Genomic DNA, 19,204 nt, shown 5'->3' with positions numbered 1-19,204 from the left:
TTTTTTTCTTTACTAGTATAGTAAACAAAAAAAATTATCACAGATATAACAAGGTCCAAAGACATAAAAGAAACGTAAGTAAAAAAAAAACGCTTTCCACTCAACTATCCCCAATAGGATTTTCACCTGTGTCGAGGGCTTAAAAACACACACACAATACACAAGCACAAACCCCCAAACCACGACAATCATCTATATGACGCGTCGTGACACACATTGTTTTCTAATGTTTACGCAAATTTCACTCATGATAATGAAACAACTTTTTTGGATCTTGTCGCAGTTTATTAAGTTTTTTATATGCTCCCGTGACCATGTGTCAAATATAATATATTTTATACACTTATATTTCCAATACACACACTGTTATTAGTATCCCTGACTGGAATGCTGTCAAATTTAAAATTGATAAAACAATTCTAAATATAGGTTTAGTTAACATTATAAATAAATGAAGATCGAAGATTTGCAGAAATACAAAAGGAAAATACCGATACATGAAACTTACAAAAATCGCTCCTTCCTGATATGATCGAGTGTCGTTTCTTCAACGAAGCGTTCACTTCTTGTTCCATTGGCTGTTTCAGTATACCCGTTGACGGCATTTAGGTATTGGGTATTCAGATTTTTAATTTATTTAATTTTATTTAAAGTTGTATGGCATAACACCGTCTAAGACATTTATATTGGAGATGTTTTCGTTTTATTTTAATAATATATTGCACGATAATTATTAATCTACATAATTATATAAATAAAAATGAATGTTGCTAAGCGCATAACTCGAGAATTGCTCGACCAATTCGGTTTTTTTTTTTGTATGTTCCTTAGGGACCACGGAAGGTTTTAATACTAAAAAAAAATTAAAAAAAAATTAACCGATTGAAAAATTATTTTTGTGTTGGGTTAGTGGTTAGTTCATTTCCTGAAAAAGTCTTTAGTGTACATAATATTTCTCAACGCAAGTGAACTCACCGGGCTCAGCTAAATTTAATATATTTTGTAGATTACTAAGTTATTTGCACAGTGTTTCTGCGATATTACCAGTAATTTCTAATGGTATTATTTTAAGATTCAGCACCCGCCTCAGACCAATAATATTTGCCGGCTCTTAAAAATATAAATGAGTAATAAAATTACGGCCGCCTATTCCGTAAAATTTTCATATAATACTCGATGAAACTAATTATTTTTTTAGGTACAAATCGATTATTTTTTCACATCCCCAGTACGTCGCCCCTCGCGGAATGCCACCCTGGGCCATGGCCCTTTTAGCCCTAGGGAAAATATAAGTATTTTCTTTATAGACACGGGCTATCTACAACAAAATACTATAATATGATAAATATCGCTTTCAAATTTGCTTACTCCATATTAAAGTGCATTACTTTTAGGTAGTTCAGAGTTTTGATTTGTGTGATATCAGAATTGTTATTGATTATGAGATGGTATAGTTCTTGTATTGTTCTTTATCCGTCAACCCGCAGTGGAGCAGCGTGGTGAATTAAACTGCGATGCTACATGGACAAAGAGGCCTGTGCCCAGTGGGACGTTACGCGTTTTTTTTTTTTTTTTTTTTTTTTAATATAATTGAATAATATAGAAATGGTAATTAATATAACATAGCTGACCGGGAGATGCAAATCTTAAATCATGAAAGCACAATATCGAATCAAATCTAACTTATTTTAGACCTCACAACAATAATTTAACAAATACATTTTAAATGTTGTGAGCAAAAACGTCATCCATTCGATATTTAAAAAAAAATATTCTTTGTAAGAAAATCCGCTTCATTAATAAGGGTGTGTAATGTTAAGCTTCATATGACGGGAACTAATAATAGTTAATGCGGGGAAAATCGCGCGGGTAATCTATACTAATATTATAAAGCAGAAAAGTTGATTTGTTTGTTTAAAACGCGCTAATCTTAGGAACTACTGATTCGAATTGAAATTTCTATTATGTTGGATAGCTAGGATAAAGAGGATATAGGCTATTTTTTTCCCTCATCTAAATGCATGTTAAACCGCGGGTAACAGCTAGTCGAATATATAATGATATTGATTCTTAGCTCGTTTTTCCAAGAAATATAATAAATAGTTCTAACAGAAGCCAAAAAAAAATTCGCTCATTTTCTAGTTGTTCGAAAGGTTAGGTCAAACTATACAAAATGATGTTAGCGAGGGTCGAACAGGTGAAGATAGGTTTTCTTAATTTCATACAGTAAACTAAAATGAGATAAACGAAAATAAAAGTAACTTGAATTTCTTTTGGCCTTATAAATTGTCTAACAATATTTATTCTTTTACAAGAACTTGGAAAAGTAGCGGTATAAATAAACGACTTAAAAAAAAATCTCAATTCGAATGTTTTACCAAAAAAGTTTTTATTGGGTGTTTTTTTTTTTTTACAATTATTAATAAATCTTCGTAATTAGAAGCACCTTGATAATAGTGATCATGAAAGATGTAGCTATTATTATTTGATCACTCAACATTTACTATATGATATACTAGTCATTTTTGAATATCATATCAAAAATTGACCGCTCCAGCGGGATTCGAACCCGCGTCTCCGACTGACCGTGTCGGCGCTCTAGCCAATTAAGCTATGGAACGATGTACCCGCTAGAGCGAAATTTTTGATATGATGATTTTATTTTTCGGTTTAAGCGGACCGTGGCGCCGTCTATAGTGAGTTCTTTACAGAGACCCGTAACTATTCAAAGTTTTATATTACAATGAAAATCTTTGACAGGAGACGACACCATGCTATTTTTAATATGTACGATTTTTTATTTTTTGTGTTACCCTCACATTAGGAATTCTAAACATTTTTGAATATCATATCAAAAATATTATCCTTTATTGCTTTCAATAGCTAAGATTCTAAGCTATTTGTTCCGTTTACCTAGTTGTCACGATGTCAATATTTCTTCTATTGTCAGAGGTTGTCTAAGAGATCACTAAAACTGCCTTTACTCTTTGTTAAGTTAAAATATTGTTATTTTCTTTAATTTACTCGTAATTCTAACTGTGCAATAAAGTATTAAAATAAAACAGTTATCAGTTCGAGATCTGATAACACAAAATACAATCAAAAACGCCCAAACCTCACCAACATCTTTATGACTTGCACAAACATTTATCATATACTAGCGACTCGCCCCGGTTTTGCACGGGTCGCTTCAGCCTGTAATATCCCACTACGGGGCATAGGCCTCTTTCCCCAAGTAGGAGAAGGATCAGAGCTTAATCCACCACGCTGCTCCAATGCGGGTTGGCGGATATATTCCTTACTATGAGTAACGATCGCTATCAGGTGTACATGATAACAACCGGGACCGACGGCTTAACCTGCTCTCCGAGGCACGGTGGGGAGACCCACAAGGACTGCACAAACACCCAGACCACGGCAAACACCTGTATGGCTAATACAAATGTTTGTCATGTGCGGGGATCGAACCCGCAACCGCCAGCACAACAGGTACAATTCATGGCTGAAACCGTTGCGCCAACGCGGCGTTTGCACGAGTGCAATGCTGATACTAAATATAAAATATAAAATAAATATTTGCAATGTATGCGCAAAAAATGTGATTATTTACGACATCACATTACAAACATCTAAAGCTATCAGTGTTCCTCTACAATATATATAAACGCGAAAGGTCATTCATCACGAAATCTCCGAAACTATAACACCTAGAAACTTGAAATTTGGCAGAAAGGTTCCTTATAGAGCGTAGACATTCGCTAAGAACGGATTTTACGAAACTCGACCCCTAAGGGGGTAAAAAGGGGTTTGGAAGTTTGTATGAAAGTTCTATGTTTTTTAAGTACGATGCTTGATATTTAAAATGTATACTCTATAAATGATGAGAAGGTGTTCAAATAATGTATATTTAGAAATCAACTCCCTTTTTGGGTTAAAACGGGGGATGGTAGGTTGACCCACTCATCACGAAATCTCCGAAACTATAACACCTAGAAACTTGAAATTTGGCAGGTAGGTTTCTTATAGAGCGTAGACATCCGCTAAGATCGGATTTTACGAAACTCGACCCCTAAGGGGGTAAAACGGGGGTTGGAAGTTTGTATGAAAGTTCTATGTTTTTGAAGTAAGATGCTTGATATTTAAAATGTATGCTCTATAAATGATGAGAAGGTGTTCAAATAATGTATATTTAGAAATTAACTCCCTTTTGGGGTTAAAACGGGGGATGGTAGTTTGACTCATTCATCACGAAATCTCCGAAACTATAACACCTACAAGCTTGAAATTTGGCAGATAGGGTCCTTATAGGGCGTAAACATCCGCTAAGAGCTGATTTTACGAAACTCGACCCTTAAGGGGATAAAACAGGGGTTGGAAGTTTGTATGAAAGTCCTATGTTTTTGAAGTAAGAGACTTGAAATTTAAACTGTATGCTCTGTAGATGGTGAGAAGGTGTCCAAATAATATATCTTTAGAAATCAACTCGCTTTTGGGGTTAAAACGGGGGATGGTAGGTTGATTCACTCATCACGGAATCTCCGAAACTATAACAGCCACAAACTTAAAATTTGGCAGGTAGGTTCCTTATAGGGCATTAATATCAAGACCGGATTTTACAAAAATCGACCCCTACGGGGGTAAAACGGGGGTTGAAAGTTTGTATGAAAGTCCTATGTTTTTGAAGTAAGAGACTTGAAATTTAAAATGTATGCTCTATAGATGGTGAGGAGGTGTCCAAAAAATGAATCGTAATCTATATATATATATATAAAAGAGAAAGGTCACTAACTCACTCATCACGAGAACTCAAAAACCGCTGGATGGTCTATCTATCCAGGTTGGACAAAGATATAATTTGGCAGGGAGGTAGATTATAGTTAGCAGACGTCCGCTAAGAACGGATTTTACGATATTCCACCTCTAAGGGGGTTTAATTGGGGTTGATAGTTTGTATGAAACATATGCAGCCTGAAAATAAAACTAAAAACGAAATGTGTATACAGAGGTTTTATAAAAACAACTATTAAATTATACTAAATTGTGCCTTTTAAAAAGTTACTCAGTTTGATAAGCATTTCAAGTGACTGAAATAAAAAAATAATTTGCGTTAAACATCTTAATAGTAATGCATATCTGCATAACCACGCGGACGTAATCGCGGGCAACAGTTAGTGTATTATAAAACAAAGTCTCCAAAAGTGTATGTGATCTATTCGCTCAAAATCTACTGAACGGATTTTCATGCGGTTTCACCATTGGAGAGACGGCTCCACCATTGGCAAGAGGAAGGTTTACGGAACGGCTAAGCCGATTTTGATGAGAGTTTCACTGGAAGTTTGCCGGGAAAACTTTGTGACACACTAATTTCAACGCGGACGAAGCCGCGGGCACAGCTAGTTATACATATAAATCTTCCTCTGAAAAAGAAAACGGCATCAAAATCCGTTGCGTAGTTTTAAAGATCTAAGCATACAGACAGCAGGAAGACTTTGTATTATACTATGTAATGATGCAAGAACCAAATAATATCGTATCAAAAATTGACGCCAAAACAAACGCCAAAAAAACAAAAAACTAACGCCAAACGTCAACGCGTCGTCAATTCAAATCTTTATACTATCATATTCACAAATCTTTTTTTTATGATCAACCGATTTCATTAATTTTTTTTTCTTTATTTTATTGTAATTCTGAAGGTTATCATCAAATTCTTTATTTTTAAATGTTTGTAAAATCGAATCTTCGGTCGGATTGGTGTTTGCTCCTAGATCACGTCAGAATCAACGAATCTGGATGAAATTTGCCGTAGAAATAACCAACGACGGATCCAAGTCCTAGGTGGACCACTAATTAAAATTGTTAAACATAATATTTATATATATTTTTTGTCACAATATAGATATTTTTAAGTACAGTACTTACGTACATTAATAAAATACTTACTTTTTACGTGTATCTATTATTATCAAAATTAAATTAATAACACAAGGCTACTTTGCATCAAGAAGAAATGGACGGTTTGGCATCCGTCATCTAGCGGAAACCGTTTTTTTACCGCCATAGTTTTTTGAATACTGGTAGTTTACATGTCAAAAAATGGGACATAGGCTACTTTCCCATCCCAGAAATATGTATGAGAGGCGTGATAAGATAATATGGATGAGACCCAACTGCCTTTGGGTAAAAAATTTCACGCAAACCAAGTTGTACCTCAACAGCTGGTATGAAAAATCATAAACGCGAGAATACTAGTAGAACAGAAAACAAACGGAATGCACTAACGGTCGTATTAATCTCGCTAACTACGTTAACTAAACATTTGACAGTGATGAATAACGGAACTGCGTCACCTTCAGAATTATTATCAAAGCACCTAGCTAATTAAGAACAATCGGTAATTATAATTAATTTACTTTTCGGCTAATTTCTCTGGTTTGAATGTATTGTTAGTAAAATTTAAGACTAGCTTTATAATATCATATACTTTGTCGAACAGTTTTGAAGAATTAATGTATGTACTTTGACCTATGTGCTACGAAAAATTACCTACTGAGAATTCTTTACAATGGTATGACTAATATTTACCGTTCATAAATGTTTGAGTTTATAATATATTCGAGTTTATAATAGTATTGTATCGGTCACCAACCCGCCTGCCCAGCGTGGTGACTTTGGGCAAAACATATGAGTTCACGCCATTTTTGGTGTGAACTTGTGGAGGCCTATGTCCAGTAGTGGACTGCGAAAGGTTGCTGTGATGTGATGAATAGTATTGTAAATGCCGTGCCCACCTGTAATTGCGGGTACACCAACATTTTAACAACATGTACGTACGCTAGATAGTTTGCTATGTACCTTGCTCTAAGTGAGCCTTGAAAAAATAAATAAATAAATAATGAATAATTTACTTATGCTTATGCTTTCTGGCATTTAACACTGTAGGTGTAAATACTCTACTAGTCTATCAGTGAGTAAAGAGTAAGTACTACAGTTTACGCCAGTTCCTCTCGTTCGAATCCACATTCAGATCCAGTAGTGACGATTGTCTACATTAGAAATAGTATTTTTACTTTCATTCCATAAAATATGCACTTCAAGAGCATTCGATGCGTTAGATAGCAGAAAGGATAATAATATTTACCATACTGTATCTTAATAAAGAAAATTGTACCCAATTCCTTATGGACTTAAAATATTTTAAAATCAATAACGCAGTCTTACAAAAACCTTTGTTCCCCACTTTAAGAAAATTTCGCGGATGGAGGTGTATGAAATTTCGCACACTTATAGTTTATATAGAGGTGTGCAGAATACTAATATTTTTTAAATTGTATGCATTAAATCAATAAAAAAAACTTCACACACTCCCATGTATTTGACACACACGCATATTTATTATTTTATTTATTATTATAGAAGTATTAACACACTTATAATTTAAATTAATTATGGTCGAATTTAGACCACTGGGCGACATTAGTATTAGTAATTTAGTAAATTAGGCATTATTTTGTTTGCACACAAATTACTCATAATGAAATATGACTGAAAGAAATCTGTATAAGCAATAAGGACGCCTTTGAATCTGGAACGCTAATAATTAACTCAAATACGAGTATCCTTGACCTATCTTTATACTAATAATGACGTTGTAATAAAGAAATATTGAAATTTGAATACTATACCAGTTTGAACCACTTGAAATAAGATATTCCCTTCTCCTAAATGGAGAAAGAGGCCTATGCCCAGCAGTCATCTGCTCAGCCTATTGCAGTGCACTGCTGGACATAGGCCTCCCAAAGTTCGCACCAGACATCCCGGTTCTCCGTAATGCTCATCCAGCCTACACCGGCAATCTTACGTAGATCGTCGGTCCAACGGGCCGGAGGACGTCCCACACTGCATTTGCCAAGACGCGGTCTCCACTCCAGGACCCGTCTACTCCAACAGCCATCGATCCTGCGACACAGATGACCAGCCCACTGCCACTTCAACTTGCTAATTCTGTGGGCTATGTCTGTTACTTTCGTTCTCTCGCGGATAGTCTCATTTCTAATCCTATCTTTGAGAAAAACCCCAAGCATAGCCCGTTACATTGCACGTTGAGCGACTTTAAGCCTGTGGACCAGTCCCTTCATCAGAGTCCACATCTCGGCTCCGTATGTTAACACAGTGTCTTACTGCCCAGCAGTATGACGTTACAAACTCAATCAGTTTTTAGGTACACCAGTCTTTCAAGACAAAAGACCCTTTGTAACTTCGTTCACAATTTTCTTTTACACATTATTTTACGGCTACAATAACGTTTTGTATTTACTGCACCCCTATTTAGGGAAAAACAATTCTCTTACAAGAAATGTACAATAGGGTGGAAGAAATTTCTTTGAAAACTTTTACGCCCTTTTATTTTTGTTTTCTTTTCAAGTAAAAATAAACAGGGCATCAACACGGCTTCACCTATATTGCGTATGGGTTATTTGGTTAAATATTCAGTGGTTCATAATGTGATATATTACGGCCTTTGCGTTTCCTCGTTAATCATCACACAGCGTTTAATTAATTCATCAAACGGTTAGTACTGCGGAGTGTGACATATTCGAACAAATAAACAAACTAGTATTTGAAGAGGCGTTGATGTAATGATCACAGCATAGATAATACGCTAGGTCTATTGATTTTTTTTTTTTTTAATATATTCAAAAAGTGAGTTAAACATATCACGCTTTTCAGAGAGCTTACAATAACCAGTTATCTGCAAACGTGATCAAGACACATTTGATCTCTGATCGGTACATACTAAAAGATGATTTGTACATGAAATATACTACCTGACTCGAAAAATTTATAAATTTAAATTCCTTAAACACGCAGCACGCCGGTAATACTAACAGTACGCCAAGCTCAAGGTAATAATGAAAAACCTATAAATCAAATTAAGGTATTTATTTTAAAGTATCAATAATATTTCCAGTGGCAGAGCATTCAGTTGCACATGCATCATTTCTAATTATAGCCACGACGAAATTAGACACACTAGGCGTGAGTAAATATGAAACCATTTCCTGGCGGAATATAGGTGAAGGTATCGTGCAATAATTATTAATTTGAATTTGCTGAGTTCAGAATTCAAAGACTAAATTTATAAAATTCAATACTCGATTTCGCAAAAGTTTTCTATATTCTATCTATCTCAGGTTTTGCCTACTAGCGCTAGATTTTTGACACAATTTAAATGAGGTAGGACAAAACAGAAAATATACCGTTCAAAATCCGGAGCAGCGGGCTGCTACTGGCGAAGTACATCGACCTTACAGAAGATCACAGCTAAATAATACTGCTTTAAAGGAGTGTTGTGTCCCTGTGGTAAGTAAGGTGACCAGAGCTCCTGCGGAGGGATTGGGGGATAGGGTCGGCACGCGCTTGCGACGCGTCTAGTGTTTCAGGCGTCTATAAGCTACGGTAATCGTTTACCATCAGGTGAGCCGTACGCTTGTTTGCCGATCAGCTAGTATGTATATATACACACTAGCTGTGCCCGCGACTTCGCCGTGTGTTCCGCGTGGAATTTGACAAAATAAATTATGTTCAGTTCGCCGAGTTATAAAATAAATAAATTTATAAAATAAAAGTAGCCTAAGTTACTTCTTGCTACATCAGCTATCTGCCACTGAAAGTCCCGTCGAAATCGGTCTAGCCGTTTTAGAGATTAGCCGGAACAAACAGACAGACGGACAGACAAAAATTGTAAAAATGTTATTTTGGTATATGTACCGTATATCCATATGTATTTAGTATAAAACGGTTATTTTAATCTTGCACACAGACAATCCAATTTTATTTATTTGTATATATATCATTAGAACAACACTGTTCACACAACACACATTTAGATTGGCTCAACAGACCCCGGATGTGGGTCACCAGCTAATTACTCCCGGCAACATTGCTGAATGAAAATTAGAATTATAATAATCGATCTTTACATAATATTCTTATACCATATTTTATATTACAGAGTCTAGGTTATGGAAAAGTTGGAAACTCAAAATTTTCGATTTTCTGATTGGAAGAAAATCACGATCTAGTAAGTATTAAAATTTACAAGACATGTAACTGCAATATCATCATTACAGCCTATACAGTCCACTGCTGGACATAGGCCTCCACAAGTTTACGCCAAAAATAACGTGAACTCATGTGTTTTTCCCATAATCACCACGCTGGGCAGGCGGGTTGGTGACCGCAGGGCTGACTTTGTCGCACCAAAGACGCTGCTGCCCGTCTTCGGCCTGTGTATTTCAAAGCAGTTGGATGGTTATCCCGCCACCGGTCGGCTTTTTAAGTTCCAAGGTGGTAGCGGAACTGTGTTATCCCTTAGTCACCTCTTACGACACCCACGGGAAGAGAGGGGGTGGCTATATTCTTTAGTACCGTAGTCACACAGTACGTGTAACTAGTAATTAGTAGTAACTGCAATATACAGGTAATCAAAAATTAGTGTTTTCTTTTTTGTTCATCGAGCAAATAATTTTGTATTGGCCAGCACAATTGCCAGATATAAGCCCCATCGAAAATCTTTTGTTTATTTTGAACAAATAAAATCAAAGCTTTTTGTTACCTTGCGATAGACTCGGGACAAGATAGATCTACACTGAATCCACAATCAACAACGTATACAAACGACCTTTACCGGTTGCTAAGGAGACGAAAGGTGGTCGTGCGAAATTACTTTAAACGACAGAATTAATTTGTTTTCAAATTTAATTTTGGTGATGTTTCTGTATCTAAATATTACGAGACAGGCTTATGTTGAAATTGCTTTGAAACACTCCATTTAGTACTTTTGTAGTACTTTTATACCTATAAAGGTACCGATATTGAATTAAGCAGTGCGTCCTTTTTATCCAGTGCTATAAGAACTACTCGCTACTCTAGCGATAAGACCGCCTTTGTACACTGTTTTTTTTATTTGTAATAAGTTATTGTATTGATCGTCGATCTATCTAAGAACGAGCACATCTATCTATACTAATATTATAAAATTTAAGTGTATGTTTGTTTGCTAGTTTGAAACCGCTAATTTCAACAAGTACTAGTCAGAATTGAAACGTTAGATTTTGTGTTGGATAGTTCTTTTCCCGAAGAAGTCTATGGGCTAGATAATATTTCAGTACATTTTTCCCATAAATTAATGTGGCTGAACGTGAGCACTCAAATTATTTTATGTCTTCATATGTCTATCAGGATATCTGATATCATCTATATCAGGATTATACAAATAAATAAAATTGAAGTGTCTGTTTGTAATATTAAAATAACCGTTTTTTACTAAGTTCAGTGGATGGTATACACGGCACATATACATACGTACCAAAATATTTTTTTTTACAATTTTTGTCTGTCTGTCTGTCTGTTTGTTCCGAGTAATCTCTGAAACGGCTGGACTGATTTTGACGGGACTTGAAATGACAGATAGCTGATGTAATAAGGAGTAACTTAGGCTACTTTCATATTAGAAATTTATTTATTTTGTAAGTCTACGAACTGAACACTAACTTTTTTTGTTAAATTCCAGGCGAACAAAGTCGTGGGAATAATATAAAATAACATATAACATCATTATTTAAACAAAAACAAATATATGACTGTTCTTTTTTAGTAATTTGTTCAAACTACAGATCCTACCCCTGCAGTAAAGCCCTGCTATAAAGAAAGGCATTTAAGAGTGGCAAGTCTACCTCAAAGGTCGTCTTTTGAAATCAGGTTTCTGTTTCACATTCTTTCAGTTACCATTGATTGACCATAATAGTCAACGTATATCGCCGTGGCCTAGATATGTCACAGACATAAGCTTTGGATAGTTTTATGCAATAAAACGTAATTAGTCTTTACAGGAGACGCTTGTTAGTTTATAATTTTTTATTTTATTTTATTTATTTATTAGATCACCAACAAAATACACACTAAAAACATTGCAGTTACATAAATAGTGCAATAAAAAAAAAAGCTAGTGGTATCTTAATTAAAGGTGATAACAACATTGACAATATTTGGTAACAAACAACAAAAAAAAAAATGAATAACGTTGAGTTCCAGATTGTTACACTAGCCTAATCCCACGGTATCAGTGTGCCTCCGACTTAACTTCATACGAAGATAATTAAACAATATATTTGAATATAAGAAACCCAGGTGTGCCCACAGCCTTATTTTCTCTGTACGGCACACGTGCCAGATTTCAACATCATTTCGGACGAAGATGGCAAGCAACGGAAAGCGACCACCGCAGAGACCACCCCAGCGACGGCCACACCGTGGAAACCTTTCTTCAACTTCGTTTTATTAAATCATTCTTTTACTTAACATCAGTAGGGAATCACCTCTCTTTAGTATTAAGTTTAATTATAATGTAGATTAATAAATTATTATAAGTAAATTGCCTTTTTTTTGGCATCTGCGGCTGCAACAATCGTAACTGGCGCAGTCGGTAGCATAGTACTCGCGGGCCGGTTCGCGAGATTCGGGATCAAAAATCATCACGATGCGTGCCACCCGTGTGGTTTTCGAACTACGATCGAGTACTATACGAAGAATCTACAGAAGTTGCAGCCAAAGAGAATCTAGAAATCGATTCGGCTAAGAAAAATGCAAAGGTAGGTACCTTGAATCTTTCAAGTTCCTTACCTAAACCTATCCTATAAGTATTTTATTATAATTAAATGATCCATAAAAATTATATCGCATAATTTTTATGTCTGAATTTTAGTCATATTATACATAATTATATATCTGTGTGTTAAATTAAATTCAAATATATTTAGGTAATCCATAAAAATTATATCGCATAATTTTTATGTGTGAATTTTAGCCTTATTATACATATTTATAATTATAATTTATATAGCTTTGTGTTAATTTATAAATTCAAAAAATTTTTATCTGCGAAAAATTAGGAATAGTAGGTTAAGTAATATAAAGCTAAATTCAAAATGAAATATGCTTATCTTGCTCAAACACTACTGATATTGAGTGACGATGTAGATTATATTTCATAGGAGATAATTAAATTACAGAATATTCTAGCGTTTGTTAAAACTTCTACTTTACATCATTCGGCTTTAGATCAAACCACCTTGCGCTCTATTTAAGCTGTCATTAATATAAGGCAGCGAGCATATAATTAATTTAGACATAAGAGAATACTATGACATAATTAGGGCATGATCATTTTATGTAGGTAATGAGATAGTTTTAGTTTTAAAATTCCCAATAGTTATATTTTATATCTATAATTTATATAAGTTATCTATGGTTCCCAATAAATACCAGCAGGTCCTATCACCCACCTTTCCATTCCTAGTTATCCATAAGAAAGAATTCAGGTACATAGAGGCTGAATGCCCGAAGGCCAGGAAGTGGCATTTATGTATAGAAAAGCCGAACCCTCTTAATCAATCAGAGGACTGTCACTTTGAGCCACGCAGCATATGAAGAATTGGATGAAAAGCATTACACAGTTAGTTTTCCTGAATCAACAAAGGTCCACTTGTTCTGCGAGCGACACTCCTATGAAACTCTTCACGGCAGCTATCTCGTCATAATCCCTAAGCAATGTATTATGGAGACACCATAATTCACTATTTCTAATTCCAAGGATCGCTTAAAAGGACAGGCGCTGAAATTATTGAATATGCCTAATTACACCACTGCCGATCAAAGCTTACAGCCTGCACTCACCCTTAACTCAATAAGCTTAAAAAACCTTCAAGAAATTAATACTAGAATCTCTATGCAGCAACCTATAAAGTTAAAAACCGAAGAAAACTATGGTATCTATCCCACTACGATACCTATGTATGTAACCATACTATTAAGTATATGCGCCCTTCTAAGCGTATGCTATTGGAACCGTCGTACCAGACCACCAGCTAAAACAACGAAAGAAAATGAAGAAAATAATCCGGAAATGCAAGCTGTCTACGCTGTCCCAGGTACCAGAAGGGTGGATCCTGATAATCTTCCAGCGCAGTTTACGACATCAGTCTTCAACAGTCGCTGTTCTACGGGGGGAGGTGTTACACTAGCCTAATCCCACGGTATCAGTGTGCCTCCGACTTAACTTCATACGAAGATAATTAAACAATATATTTGAATATAAGAAACCCAGGTGTGCCCACAGCCTTATTTTCTCTGTACGGCACACGTGCCAGATTTCAACATCATTTCGGACGAAGATGGCAAGCAACGGAAAGCGACCACCGCAGAGACCACCCCAGCGACGGCCACACCGTGGAAACCTTTCTTCAACTTCGTTTTATTAAATCATTCTTTTACTTAACATCAGTAGGGAATCACCTCTCTTTAGTATTAAGTTTAATTATAATGTAGATTAATAAATTATTATAAGTAAATTGCCTTTTTTTTGGCATCTGCGGCTGCAACAATCGTAACTAGATAAAAAATAAAAATAAAACAATTACAACACAAAATTACAAAATTAAATTCTAAGAAAAATTACATAAAGTTTACCCAAAATAACAAAAAATAAGAAAAATTAAACAAAAACTAAAACCAATCAATAATCAAGCAAGATATAAAACAAAAAATGAAACAAAAAACTTAAAAAGAAAAAAAATATATAAGCAAAAATTGACGAAATCTAGGTTAATAAAAATTATCAATAATTAACATTTATGACTGCTCAAAATACGCATGATTTCTCTCTTAAATTTAAACACATTGGAATTAAATATGTCAATTTCATTACTCCTACTTATAATACCATAGGACCTCATTATCCTGTTTAGCGGGGAATTATGGCCCAGGTTTGTCTTAGAAGAATGTACTGAGAAAATCATACGTTTACTCATTCGCAAAGACTTGTAATAATCACTACATAGTATAAAACAAAGTCGCTTTCTCTGTCCCTATGTATGCTTAAATCTTTAAAACTACGCAACGGATTTTGATGCGGTTTTTTTTAATAGACAGAGTGATTGAAGAGGAAGGTTTATATGTATAATACATGCATAATATAATAAAGGAACACTGATAGTTTTTGCAACCGTGCGGATCGCTAGTAATAATAATAAATAAATTTTATTTGTGAAAAAAACATGCTTCATTAATTTAAAATTATACAAAAAAAAACACAGTACATAATTTATAACAGTACAAAGTGAACGCAAACGAAAAACAAAAAAGAGATACAACATAAACTTATTGATTAAAAGTATTCAACTAATACATAATTTACACATGTTCGCAGCATGCCTCACAAAAAGGTGCGACCTCACTTTAAGTTCAGATCATTAGTCCTAACACTGGTTTTCAGGACCATCATAGGATTAACGACATGCATAATAATAATATCTAGTATATTTTATCCCTTATAATTTATTACACATTTTATTTCACTGAGGTAGGGCACAGTAGGAGTAGGGCACAGTAGGTAATATTCTGCTCAAAATATAGAGTCCGACTGGGGAAGTACCTCGACCTTACAGAAGATCACAGCTAAATAATACTGCTTTCATGCAATTTTGTGTTCCTGTGATGAGTAAGATAACCAGAGCTCCTGATGAAGTTGAGGGTAAGGTTGGCAATGCGCTTGCGATGCTTCTGGTGTGATAGGCGTTTATAAACTGGGATAATCCCTTAGGTGAGCCGTACGCATGTTTGCCAACCTAGTAGAATATATATTTAAAAAAAAACGCTATATTTGCGCCTTTGACGATACATTACCCTACAAATTGCATTTTCTTGCATGTCATTATAAAAATAATGTTCTTTGATCGTCTTAATGGCTACCAACGTTGCCTTAGAGATTAATTAATAGATGAACCACCTTATGAGCGGCGCAATTTGATTTTTAAAAATTAAATAGAGTAGTCTTAAAGACTTTAATTTTATAACGGAACAAAAATAATATAATATATAACCTATTCGCGCTGGTAACGCGTCTACGGCGTCTTACGAGTCTTGTTTAGTTTCAATAACCAGTAGCTTGTTATTAGCTTTCTTTATTTATATTTTGTTTATACAGATACAGTTATAGTTATAATAAGCTGTAAGCTATACTAATAATATAAAATAACATAAAAATAATTTAAGTATAGCTTTTAATGTTCCTTTAAGTAAATAAGTGTAGCAATTTAGCCATTACTTGTGGCTCATTCGTTAAAAGTCACGAACTATTATTACTACTAGTACTCTTACTTGGTATTCAATCTTGATATTTAATTTTAATAATGGGTATTTTAAAATTCATCAATATTTTTTTCAATCAAATATCTATATATGAATATAAAAAATAATCGCTAAACTCGAGACCGTCTTTGCCGATTTGACCATTACTGTTTTTTTCCAGTTTTCTTTTTTTTATTATAAAATACAAAAACACATACTTAATATTAATTCTATTAATTATCTCTGGACAAGCAGCCGCGTTGCATACCATTTATCATATATTTATACCATACCGTACTATATTATACCGATAAATAAAGTAATTACCAAAAATTTCGTATTCGGTTTTTTTCAGTTCAGCTGCAGTCCACTGCTGGAGGTAGGCCTCCCCAAGTTCGCGCCAGACATTCCGGTTTTTCCGCAATCTTACGAAAATTTTAAGATTTGTAAGTTTTGTAACTAAATATTAAACGCAAATAATACTCAAACGCAATACTTTTTAGAAAGTTCTTACGAAATGTAAATTTTTAGAAAATATAACAATTACTTCAAAGATAAACGTCTGTCGGGTAAGCAAGTTGTTATATAACTACTACATGTTATGACTTGTACTACTATAACGCAATGCCTTGATCAAATAAAGCTTGTACTAGCGTCGCGTAATGGTCCTGTATCGCATGTTACGTGGTTACGTGTTTCGCGGCGGATGGTGCGTAAGTGGTCTTATTGTGTTTTTAAAGGTACAATGCTAAGTAACATTAGCGGAAGAAGAATAGAACAGTGTTATGGTTATTTAACTGAGGTAGTGCACAGCGGGTAATTTCCTGCTCGAAATATGGAGCAACCCGACTGGGGTAGTACCTCGACCTTACAGAAACTGTTTTCAAGCAGTGTTGTATTCCTGTTAACAAGGTGAACAAGGCTTCTGGGGGGGAATTGGGTATACAACGAGCTCGTGATGCTTCTGGCGTTGCAAACGTCTATAAGCTAAGGTAATCGCTTACCATCAGGTGAGCCGTACGCTTGTTTGCCGACCTAACTGCATAAAAAAATGAGTACACGTTTAGTAAAGCCTAAATATGCCACAGTTAAAAACCTCCTTTTATTAATTAAAAAAAAAAACCTGCAGTCGATTCCTGGCCATCAAATATTTATCGTCAAATTAAAACATCTTCTATGAAATAGACTTTCTGTAAGATTCAGATTGCATAGGTTTCACCGAAATTTCGAAAAACGCACGAATGCTTTCAGTTTTATCCCAAAACTTTTCTGGACCTTTTCTTTGTGTCACAGTTCCATTGAACGCAACAATTAAATAATTAACGAAACTATAAATTGCTCTTTGTTGCATAACACCGTCCAACTGCAGCCAAACACGGTTCGAGTGGTCCGGTCCAGTGGAAAGCGCATCTCTTCAACGATTCAAACACTCTTAATAGCTGGTTGTTTCACATCACTGCACCGATGGATACAATACGTCATTCTACTTACATTAAACGTACCATTCGTTTCATTGGGTTCGAATTAAAATACAAATCAACACCAATTAACTTTTTTTTTTTTTATTACGATATGGGCTTACTCTTGACCTCAGTCTAGCTCTAGAGCACAGACGAGGTCGAAGATGGAGCGAGTTCGCCCAGAAGAAGCCTATTCACTCGCGCTTTAAACATGTTCGGGTTATATGAACTCGGAAATACAGACGCCGGCAGGGAATTCCATTCCTTGGCTGTGCGCATTAAAAAAGATGATTCGAAGCGCTTTGTACGTATGAAAGGTATATCAATCAGGTAGGGATGAAAGCCTGCGGTACGTCTGAAAGTCCGATGGAAGAAAGGAGATGGGGGTATGAGCTCGTGCAGCTCCAGGGCACACTCTCCAAAGTACAACCTGTAAAAGACCGTTAGACTGGCAACCTTTCTTCGGTGAGCCAGAGTGTGAAGAGATTTCACCAAACTGGCATTACCGATAAGCCGCTTGGCTCTGCGTTCCACTGAGTCGAGTGTGGCGAGTTGATATTTAGCTGAGCCATCCCACAAGTGACTACAATATTCCATGCACGATCGGATTTGAGCTTTGTATAGCGTAAGAAGCTGTTTAGGCGTGAAATATCGCTTAACCTTATTTAAGATGCCAAGCTTTCTGGCCGCAGTTTGCGCTTTGGACTCAATGTAATTGCCAAAGTTGAGGTTAGAATTCAACTCTATGCCAAGGAGGTCGAGGGTGTCGGACACAGGGACAGGTGTACCACGGAAAGTAGGAGTCAAGTTGAAAGGACTCCGTTTGGTGGAGAATAAACAGGCCTGCGTTTTGGCGGCGTTGAACGTGACGTGATTGAGGTTGCAATCACCCCATTGGATTACTTGCCCCAGTATTGAATTTGTTCGTTCCACCATGGCCTCTCTCTGAGAACGTATTAGGTCCCTGCTGTCTTTTGCGCTGGACAAATATCTCTCAACAATCGTACTGTCATCTGCGTATCCAACAATGCTCACAAAAACTCAAAATAAACATACAGTTAATAATACACCTGGTGTTATTATCGCTTCATAGCGATATTTTAAAAAGCAAAAGGAATAGTTTAATGTCACTTATGGAGGGTATTCTACAATAATTTTTGTCCGTCTGTTCGCCTGTCCGTACTAGACGTATGTTATAATACGGCACGCGCCGATTTTCAGTTCAAGTCCTTTACGAAACAAAATGAAAATCAAAATGTGTAATAATATTTCGTTTGTTATAATCGTTTGGGTATTTACATGTTCAACGTGATTCTTTAAATTGGCATAACTTTTATATTTATGAACCGATTGACATGAAACAAACACTAGATGTTAAGTGAAAATTACCACAATATATTAGTAAAAATCATATCTAAATCGGATAAGCCGTTTCTGAGATTGGCTTGCACAAACGCCAGAACAGACCAAATTTCTACCAATCATTGTTTTTGGTGCTATTTGTGTTAATAAAGTTCCATATACAGATTTCCATGTACTTCCTCCATGACAGCGAC

At 35.4% G+C, this 19,204-nt stretch overlaps 1 protein-coding gene across 1 annotated transcript in view; it reads right to left on the bottom strand.

The window, feature by feature from the left end:
• The window catches only part of LOC123667943 (adenosylhomocysteinase-like 1), a 79,277-nt gene that overhangs the window by 16,769 nt on the left and 43,304 nt on the right, over positions 1–19,204 (bottom strand). The window lies entirely within an intron of this gene.

Source organism: Melitaea cinxia, chromosome 29 (genome assembly GCF_905220565.1).
Source record: "Melitaea cinxia chromosome 29, ilMelCinx1.1, whole genome shotgun sequence".
NCBI classification, from domain to species: domain Eukaryota; kingdom Metazoa; phylum Arthropoda; class Insecta; order Lepidoptera; family Nymphalidae; genus Melitaea; species Melitaea cinxia.
Note: the sequence above shows the minus strand (reverse complement) of the source record. Positions and strands in the feature narration are given on the sequence as shown.